Source organism: Elgaria multicarinata, chromosome 1 (genome assembly GCF_023053635.1).
Source record: "Elgaria multicarinata webbii isolate HBS135686 ecotype San Diego chromosome 1, rElgMul1.1.pri, whole genome shotgun sequence".
Lineage (NCBI taxonomy): Eukaryota > Metazoa > Chordata > Lepidosauria > Squamata > Anguidae > Elgaria > Elgaria multicarinata.
This window is the reverse complement of record NC_086171.1, coordinates 92,761,402-92,769,961: the sequence shown is the minus strand read 5'-3', so window position 1 is coordinate 92,769,961 and position 8,560 is coordinate 92,761,402.

Here is an 8,560-nt window from a genome sequence, read left to right as displayed (position 1 = left end):
ATGTAAGGCCAGACGTGGGGGAGGTCCATTAGCCTCCAGGACCCAGTTGGGTGCTGTCAACAACCCTAGTGGAGACCCCTCTTGATTGCTGCACCATATTTTATTCCAGCCTTCCCTTATCATCCAGGCCTCGTCTACACCAAGCAGGATATTCCACTATGAAAAGTGGTATCTAAAAGGCAGGAGCCACACTACTGCTTTATAGCGGTATTGAAGTGCACTGACAACTGTTGGGGCCCATTGATACATACCCTATACTGCTTTCATACCACTATATCCTGCTTGGTGTGGCTCCTGCCTTTTAGATACCACTTTCACACTGATTTCATAGTGCTATATCCTGCTTGGTGTAGATGAGGCCCCAGAGTGAAGTCTCTGTATTAGCACTCAGAACCCCCCTTGGCAGCAATGTTAGCTAAAACCTTAGGAAGCTTCCATTGATGGGCTTCTTCTCTGTCAAATACGTGGTCCTATACAACCAGTAGGAGAACCCCTTCCATTTCAACACAAAGAATTGAAGTATTAAACTATCACCATGATGATCACAGTGAGGATAAAATAAATTAGTGTCACGGTATGGATGTAGTTTTGAAGACCTACAATTATAGGCAGACCATGACTAAGTAACTTCCCTTGTATTGCTTGGAGTATGGCTGTAAAGGTGAATTTCATAACCATTTCAGCTGAAGTCTCGGAAAAGTCTTCCTTATATGATAATATAAAACAGAAAATGATATTATCCTGTGGGTCTGGCTTTCCAAGATCACAATGCATATTTAACCATATTTAAATCTTCAATATGGTTTTGTGGATCTCACCAAACCACTCTCATATAAGGTTGGCTCTTTGATGGGAAAAGTGTTTAAAATGTGTATTAATTGCCCTTAGCTTTGGTGGGTTATGAATTGGAAATCCAATCTGCAAACCAGCCCTAAGTAAAAGTTAATATAGCTCCAAAATAAACCTTTTTCAATACCTGTTACGAAGACCCATTTTTACTGCATTCAGACTCAGTCTGACTGTAAACTGTCTTACACTTTGCCAGAACTTAAGGTGTATCCTGATTGTGACATCATCCATGATATTCAAGCATAACATTTGAACTCACCAGGTTATCCCTGTGCCACATAATGCTCTGCAACTAAGTGGCACATAATGCTCTGCAACTAAGTAACCATCAGCCTGACTATCCAAGTGTGATGTTTAGTTTCAAACTCATAACCTACATCTGAAGAAGCATTTAGCATAACCTGAAAGTGTGCTTCCAGTATTAAGTGAAGAAACATCCAATAAAAGGTGCAATCTTACTTGCTGTGTGTATTAATGCTCACATATTAGTCTACTTTAAGGAGAGAATCAGCTAGTGTAATATTATTTTTGTTCAGATAAATCCTTGCCCTGATATCTTTCAGGCGCTAGGTCAAGACTTTCCTCTTCTCCCAGGCATTTAATGGCATTGAACGCGAAGTTTGTTTTTTAATGGACCCAAGAATTGTTGTTTTAAATGGATGCTGCTGTTTTTATGCTGTTGTTGTTACATCTCTGATGGTTTTTAAAGTGAGTGTGTGTGTGTGTGTGTGTGTGTGTGTGTGTGTGTGTGTATATATATATATATATATATATATATATATATATATATATAATGTTTACTGTTTTTAGCTTTTGTGAACTGCCCAGAGAGCTTCAGCTGTGGGATGGTATATAAATGTAATAAAATAAATAAATAATAAACAATATCCTTGACTTGATATCTGCAGGTTCCCCCCCCAAAAAAAATCCTTTATTGGTCCCAATAATATGAAAGTCCAAATGCAATAATAATGTTTCCAAGACTTTAATCCAATCTCTTCCATGGAGCTTTTGGCTTAAGGCCTTAGTTCAAATCTGAAACAACAGAAACAAAGCCAATGTGCATGTGAGTACGTTTGCCCACATTTGCCCTATATTACCCTGGCCTCTCTCTCCCTCTTGTCCAGTACTTGCTCCTCCACACACCCCACCCTGACCAAGCTTAGAATGAGTGTTTGGCCTGCTGTAGGGCTTTGGGTGGCTTGTTACCAATGGCAACAAGCCATCAGGTTCACACAACATGACAAGCCATGCTTTTGTTGTTTATTCGTTCAGTCGCTTCCGACTCTTCATGACTTCATGGACCAGCCCACGCCAGAGCCACGCTGCCCAGGGGTAATTAGGCTAATCCTCCCACCATGAGACCGACACACACAGGGAGAGGAAATAAGCCATTGTGGCTTATTTGGCCTGCACCTCAGTCCTCCCTTATGTGCAAACCTGGCCATTCTATCCAAGCCTGCTAGCCACGATGATGTAATAGAACCTCTAGGTTCCGAGGCAGTATGGGCCAGGGGAGGGGGAAAAAAGTCAGGAAAGGGCAGTTCCATTTATGAAATGAAAGAGGCCGATGCCTTGGGTGGGCTGCCTTTTATAGGCACAGTCCCTCCCTACCTCACATGGTCTACATTTTCCCATGAGGGGTGCCTCTATTCTGCTCCTCCCCCTCGCAACAGCCGGCTTCCCACCCAAGTGCGGCCTGGTCTTTCTGTTTGAGTCCTTGGGCTCAGTTGAAGCAGCTGCGGGACAGCGGACAGATACAGGTAAGGGGGAGGAGGGAGGGGGAGTTTACCTTGCCCTGCTGCCGCCGCCCATGCGGCGACAGCGGCAGAGCCAGGTAAGTGGGCAAGGGGGAGGGGGGGGTCTTACCTGCGTCTGTCGTGGCCCATCACCAGCTTTACTAGAGCCCGCGGCTCAACCTGGAAGTGTAGGCCGCAAGATGGGCCTACAGTTCCAGGTTGAGCTGCGGGCTCTAGTGAAGCTGGCGATGGGCCAGGACAGACACAGGTAAGGGGGAGGAAGAAGGGGGCCTTACCTGGCGCCACCCCACAGTGCTGCGGAGCTCCGATTTGGAGCCGAAGCTCTGCAGCAGAGCGGAGCGGACCCTAGGCGGATCGAGGCGGAGCGGGCAGAATCCGCAATTTGCAGATCGGCAGCGGAGCGGAGTGGGGGGTCCGTGCACAGCCCTACTTGATTCTATAGTTACTCAAACTGTCTCAGGTGCATATCAACAGCACCATTTTAATTATCCATTAAAATGGTTCTGCTAAGAGTTCATCTGTCGCTTAGACCTTCTCATTCATTCATAATCTATAATGGACAACTAATGTAATATCTTGTTTTCCATCAGGCTCAGTTCATGCAACCATGAACATGAACTAGTGCTGGGCAGAAAATATGGTTCATTCTTATTCCGAAGATACTTCTATGATACCATTCCATTGCTTGACTGAAACAGGTTTTCTGACGAATTTACTATTTCAATAATGTATGCAAGAATAGAAAATCCTGTTAAATCCTATTGCCCAACCCTAGTAATCTGAACTCCTTATAAATCTCCAATTAATTCTATGATCTATGCCTAATCATGATATGATCTTCATTTCTTATTCGAACATATTCATAACTAAGGTGTCAAATGAAATCCATCTAAGAACTTTCACTCCTCAGATCTAAACTCCTAACACTTCTATCACATTCCTCAGAAAGCATCTATTCCAGTGCCTCCAAATTTCTCCTTTTCTCTTAGGTTGAATTCAGTGGCAAGTTGGCACCTTGAGAATGTCAATTTCCACAGCCCAGTTGGAGGATTTTGCTAGTTTTGTTGAAACTTTTGCACCTGGGATGTCTGGAGTTTTTACCTAAGGAGGAATATTTGTGAAGGTCTCCAAATCACGCCAACTTAGACAGCAGAATAAAGCTCTAATGTGACATTACTACATTCACATTTTGTAAATATAGCATTTACCTGCAACAGTCAAACAGCGACCTGTGTATTTCCTTATAGCCTTGTGTTATTATAATCAACAGCAAAACAAAGTTACTCCTCTTTAACTAATTAGTGTAATTGTGAACTCAGATTCTTCTTCATCATCATCATCATCATCATCATCATCATTTCACTGAGGTAATGTCTGAAGAACCGCTTACTTTCCCCCTCACATTAAATTGTGTGATCATTAATGTGTAATTGTTATGTCTACAGAAGCTTACACACTGAAAGTTCAATGTCTACTGATAACTAAGGTTAAGATTTTATGTAATTTTGTTGGCTTGCTGTTTGTCAGTGCAAACCTTAAGATGAATTTTGAGATGAGTTGTTGTTTTTCCCTTAATTTTATTACAACTTTTTTATTATCAGCCTTCTCCTGCAACAGAAGAAGAAACTTCAGGGCAATGTACATAAACAATTTGTGCATTGAAGCCAAACATTTCCCCCCTAGAAACATTGCTAGGCTGGCCAGATCACATTACGCCAGTCCTTTTACAACTTCATTGGCTGCCAGTCCAGATCCGGGCCCAATTCAAAGTGTTGGTATTCACATTTGAAGACCTAAACAGTTTGAGGCCAGGTTATTTGAAGGAACGCCTCCTCCTCCTTTCATCGCCAGCTGAAGACCTTTTTATTCTCTCAGTATTTTAACATTTAATTTTAACTTAATTAATTTTACTGTTCTAACACTGTATTTTAATCTTATATCAATTTTGCTACGTGGTTTTATCCTGGTTGGGCTTTTTATACTCTATTTTGTATTTGTGCTTTTAACCTGTTGGTTGTTTTATTATGGTTTTAATTTTTGTGAACCGCCCAGGGAGCTTCGGCTATTGGGCGGTATAAAAATGTAATCAAGAAATAAATTACCTCCATGTTCTTTCCACAAATTGTTTTATGCTTTTATCAACGGTTTTCAAGTCCACAGACCTTCTTTTTTTTAATCTTTGAGAAAGGTAATTAAGGGCCAAACTTTACTCTTGTTTACATTGGTGTAACTCCTGATCCATGCATAGCCACAGAAAACTCACTCAGAAGAGATACCTGGCATACACCAATACAGGATAATCTAGGCATTTAATCATCAGAAAAGCAAGCAACAATGAAACAATAAACACTAACATTTATGTGGCCCTTCTCCTAAGTAATGCAAATGCTTTGTGTACATTATCAGAACAATCCTCACCACAACCTTGTTTTGTAGGCCACTATTGTCATCACCAAACTGCACATTACAGTGAAGCAGCTGAGTGACTCATTAGATTATGTCTCAGTTGGTATTTGAACTAAAGATATTTTAACTCTCATCTTGTGCCCCTAACTGCTATTGCCAATGCCCTTTCTTTTAATCTGCATTCTTCTGCTTTCACCTGTTGTCTTTCTGCCTGCGTGCCTGGTCTTGTCTTTCCCTTTTCCAAAGCACAATTTGACCATTGTTGTACTAATTCTATTTCAAGCACATTTGATGCAAAAACTTGTAACCAGAGGGAGACTTCAGCAGTGGCCTATTTCTTCTGCAAGGTAAGTTTCTAGTCATCCACACTTTCCATCAATTCTGATCCAGAGCAAAAACCACCACCTTCTTCACCTAGGTTTGAATCTGGCATCCATCAGTCAGCGCTTTGTAACCCTAACGTTTCTCTAGTATCGCAGTCCGATTTGAGCAGCAGCCTATGAACCAGCCGCTACATGTTCAAAGTCTTGTATGTGATTAAAGGAGTCACTGCAAGAGACAATGGGCATTCTGGTTTCTTTGTGATACTAAGATCAGCTTCTTTACACATGATTTTTTCCAGGTAGTTTCTTCCTCTGCCTTTCTACTACATTTCATTATACAACCACTAGATTCCACTATGGTAAAGCGGAATTGCACAATTACACAAGTCTCTCATTCCAATATTTCTAAATAACACCAGGCTTTCTTGTTAGGACCTCTGTCCTTAAAGCAACAGAAGGGACGTATGAGAATTTCATTTCAGTTTGCTAAACATCAGAATGTGCCCCATTCACACCCCCAAATGGTAACATGAGCACATTCTTTGGGCAAAGCTCATTCTCCCATCCCTAAGCCTGAGGTCACACAGGAAGAAACACTGACGGATCCAAAATAAAAAAATAAAAAAATAGCATCTTACCACTTTTCTGAGGATAGCACAGGGCAGCATTGGGCGTAGATAGCTTTCTCCATGAACGTTTGGTGGTCGTTGCTATGATTTGACCAGCAGAATCCATGTCCAGGAAGTGGACTTAACAGTGCAGTCCTACGCCTATTCCTCCCAGGTAAGTCCTACTAGGTCTTACTCCCAGGTAAGAGCTCATAGGATTGAGATTTTAAGAACTGTTCTTCTGGCCTTAAGTCAGAAGAGCAGAGGAGCTTCTCCCACGGGACGGTGTAAAAGCCGGAACGGAACGGAACAGGCCGGAACAGCCCCATTATATTAAAAAACCATACCAAAAACAGTGGCATGTGTTAGCAACACTTGAGAACAATATTTTAGGACTAAAACCATACCAATATTATATCACTATTAACCCCAAAACTCCCAAAACGACATCCGGAACAGAATGGGATGGCCGGAACGGCCACTAGGGAACGAGCGATACCAACCAAACTCACCAGTCATGCATAACTAAATGGCAGGGATGCAATAAGCCACAAAAGTTGCCCCGAAACCACGTTCAGATACCCGTTCCGGGCAAAAAAACGTATTGAGCAAAACGGGCCGTAACGGCAGCTTCCCTATGAGATAAGTGAACCAAACTCACCAGATGCACATAACTAGGTGGGACAAATATAGAAAGCTCCAAAAGTTGCCCCCAAACCACGTTCAGATACCCGTTCTGGGCAAAAACGTGTATTGCGCAAAACCGGCCGTAACGGCAGCTTCCGAATGAGGTAAGTGAACCAAACTCACCAGATGCACTTGACAAGGTGGGGCAAATATAGAAAGCTCCAAAAGTTGCCCCGAAACCACGTTCAGATACCCGTTCCGGGCAAAAATTCGTATTGCGCAAAACAGCCGTAACGGCAGCTTCCCAATGAGATAAGTGAGCCAAACTCACCAGATGCACTTGACAAGGTGGGGCAAATATAGAAAGCTCCAAAAGTTGCCCCAAAACCACGTTCAGATACCCGTTCCGGGCAAAAACGCATATTGTGCAAAACAGCCGTAACGGCAGCTTCCCAATGAGATAAGTGAGCCAAACTCACCAGATGCACATAACTAGGTGGGACAAATATAGAAAGCTCCAAAAGTTGCCCCGAAACCATGTTCAGATACCCGTTCCGGGCAAAAACACGTATTGCCCAAAACCAGCCGTAACGGCAGCTTCCCAATGAGGTAAGTGAACCAAACTCACCAGATGTACTTGACAAGGTGGGGCAAATATAGAAAGCTCCAAAAGTTGCCCCGAAACCACGTTCAGATACCCGTTCCGGGCAAAAACGCGTATTGCGCAAAACCGGCCGTAACGGCAGCTTCCCAGTGAGATAAGTGAACCAAACTCACCAGATGCACATGACAAGGTGGGGCAAATATAGAAAGCTCCAAAAGTTGCCCCGAAACCACGTTCAGATACCCGTTCCGGGCAAAAACGCGTATTGCGCAAAACGGGCCGTAACGGCAGCTTCCCAATGAGGTAAGTGAGCCAAACTCACCAGATGTACTTGACAAGGTGGGGCAAATATAGAAAGCTCCAAAAGTTGCCCCAAAACCACGTTCAGATACCCGTTCCGGGCAAAAACGCGTATTGCGCAAAACGGGCCGTAACGGCAGCTTCCCAATGAGGTAAGTGAACCAAACTCACCAGATGCACTTGACAAGGTGGGGCAAATATAGAAAGCTCCAAAAGTTGCCCCAAAACCACGTTCAGATACCCGTTCCGGGCAAAAACGCATATTGCGCAAAACAGCCGTAACGGCAGCTTCCCAATGAGATAAGTGAACCAAACTCACCAGATGCACATAACTAGGTGGGACAAATATAGAAAGCTCCAAAAGTTGCCCCGAAACCATGTTCAGATACCCGTTCCGGGCAAAAACACGTATTGCCCAAAACCAGCCGTAACGGCAGCTTCCCAATGAGGTAAGTGAACCAAACTCACCAGATGTACTTGACAAGGTGGGGCAAATATAGAAAGCTCCAAAAGTTGCCCCGAAACCACGTTCAGATACCCGTTCCGGGCAAAAACGCGTATTGCGCAAAACGGCCGTAACGGCAGCTTCCCAATGAGATAAGTGAACCAAACTCACCAGATGCACATGACAAGGTGGGGCAAATATAGAAAGCTCCAAAAGTTGCCCCGAAACCACGTTCAGATACCCGTTCCGGGCAAAAACGCGTATTGCGCAAAACCGGCCGTAACGGCAGCTTCCCAATGAGGTAAGTGAGCCAAACTCACCAGATGCACATGACAAGGTGGGACAAATATAGAACGCTCCAAAAGTTCCCTCAAAACCACGTTCAGATACCCGTTCTGGGCAAAAAAAGTGCTTTCTATATTTGTCCCACCTTGTCATGTGGATCTGGTGAGTTTGGTTCACTTACCTCATTCGGAAGCTGCCGTTACGGCCTGTTTTTGCGCAATACGTGTTTTTGCCCGGAACGGGTATCTGAACGTGGTTTCGGGGCAACTTTTGGAGCTTTCCATATTTGCCCCACCTAGTTATGTGCATCTGGTGACTTTGGCTCACTTATCTCATTGGGAAGCTGCCGTTAC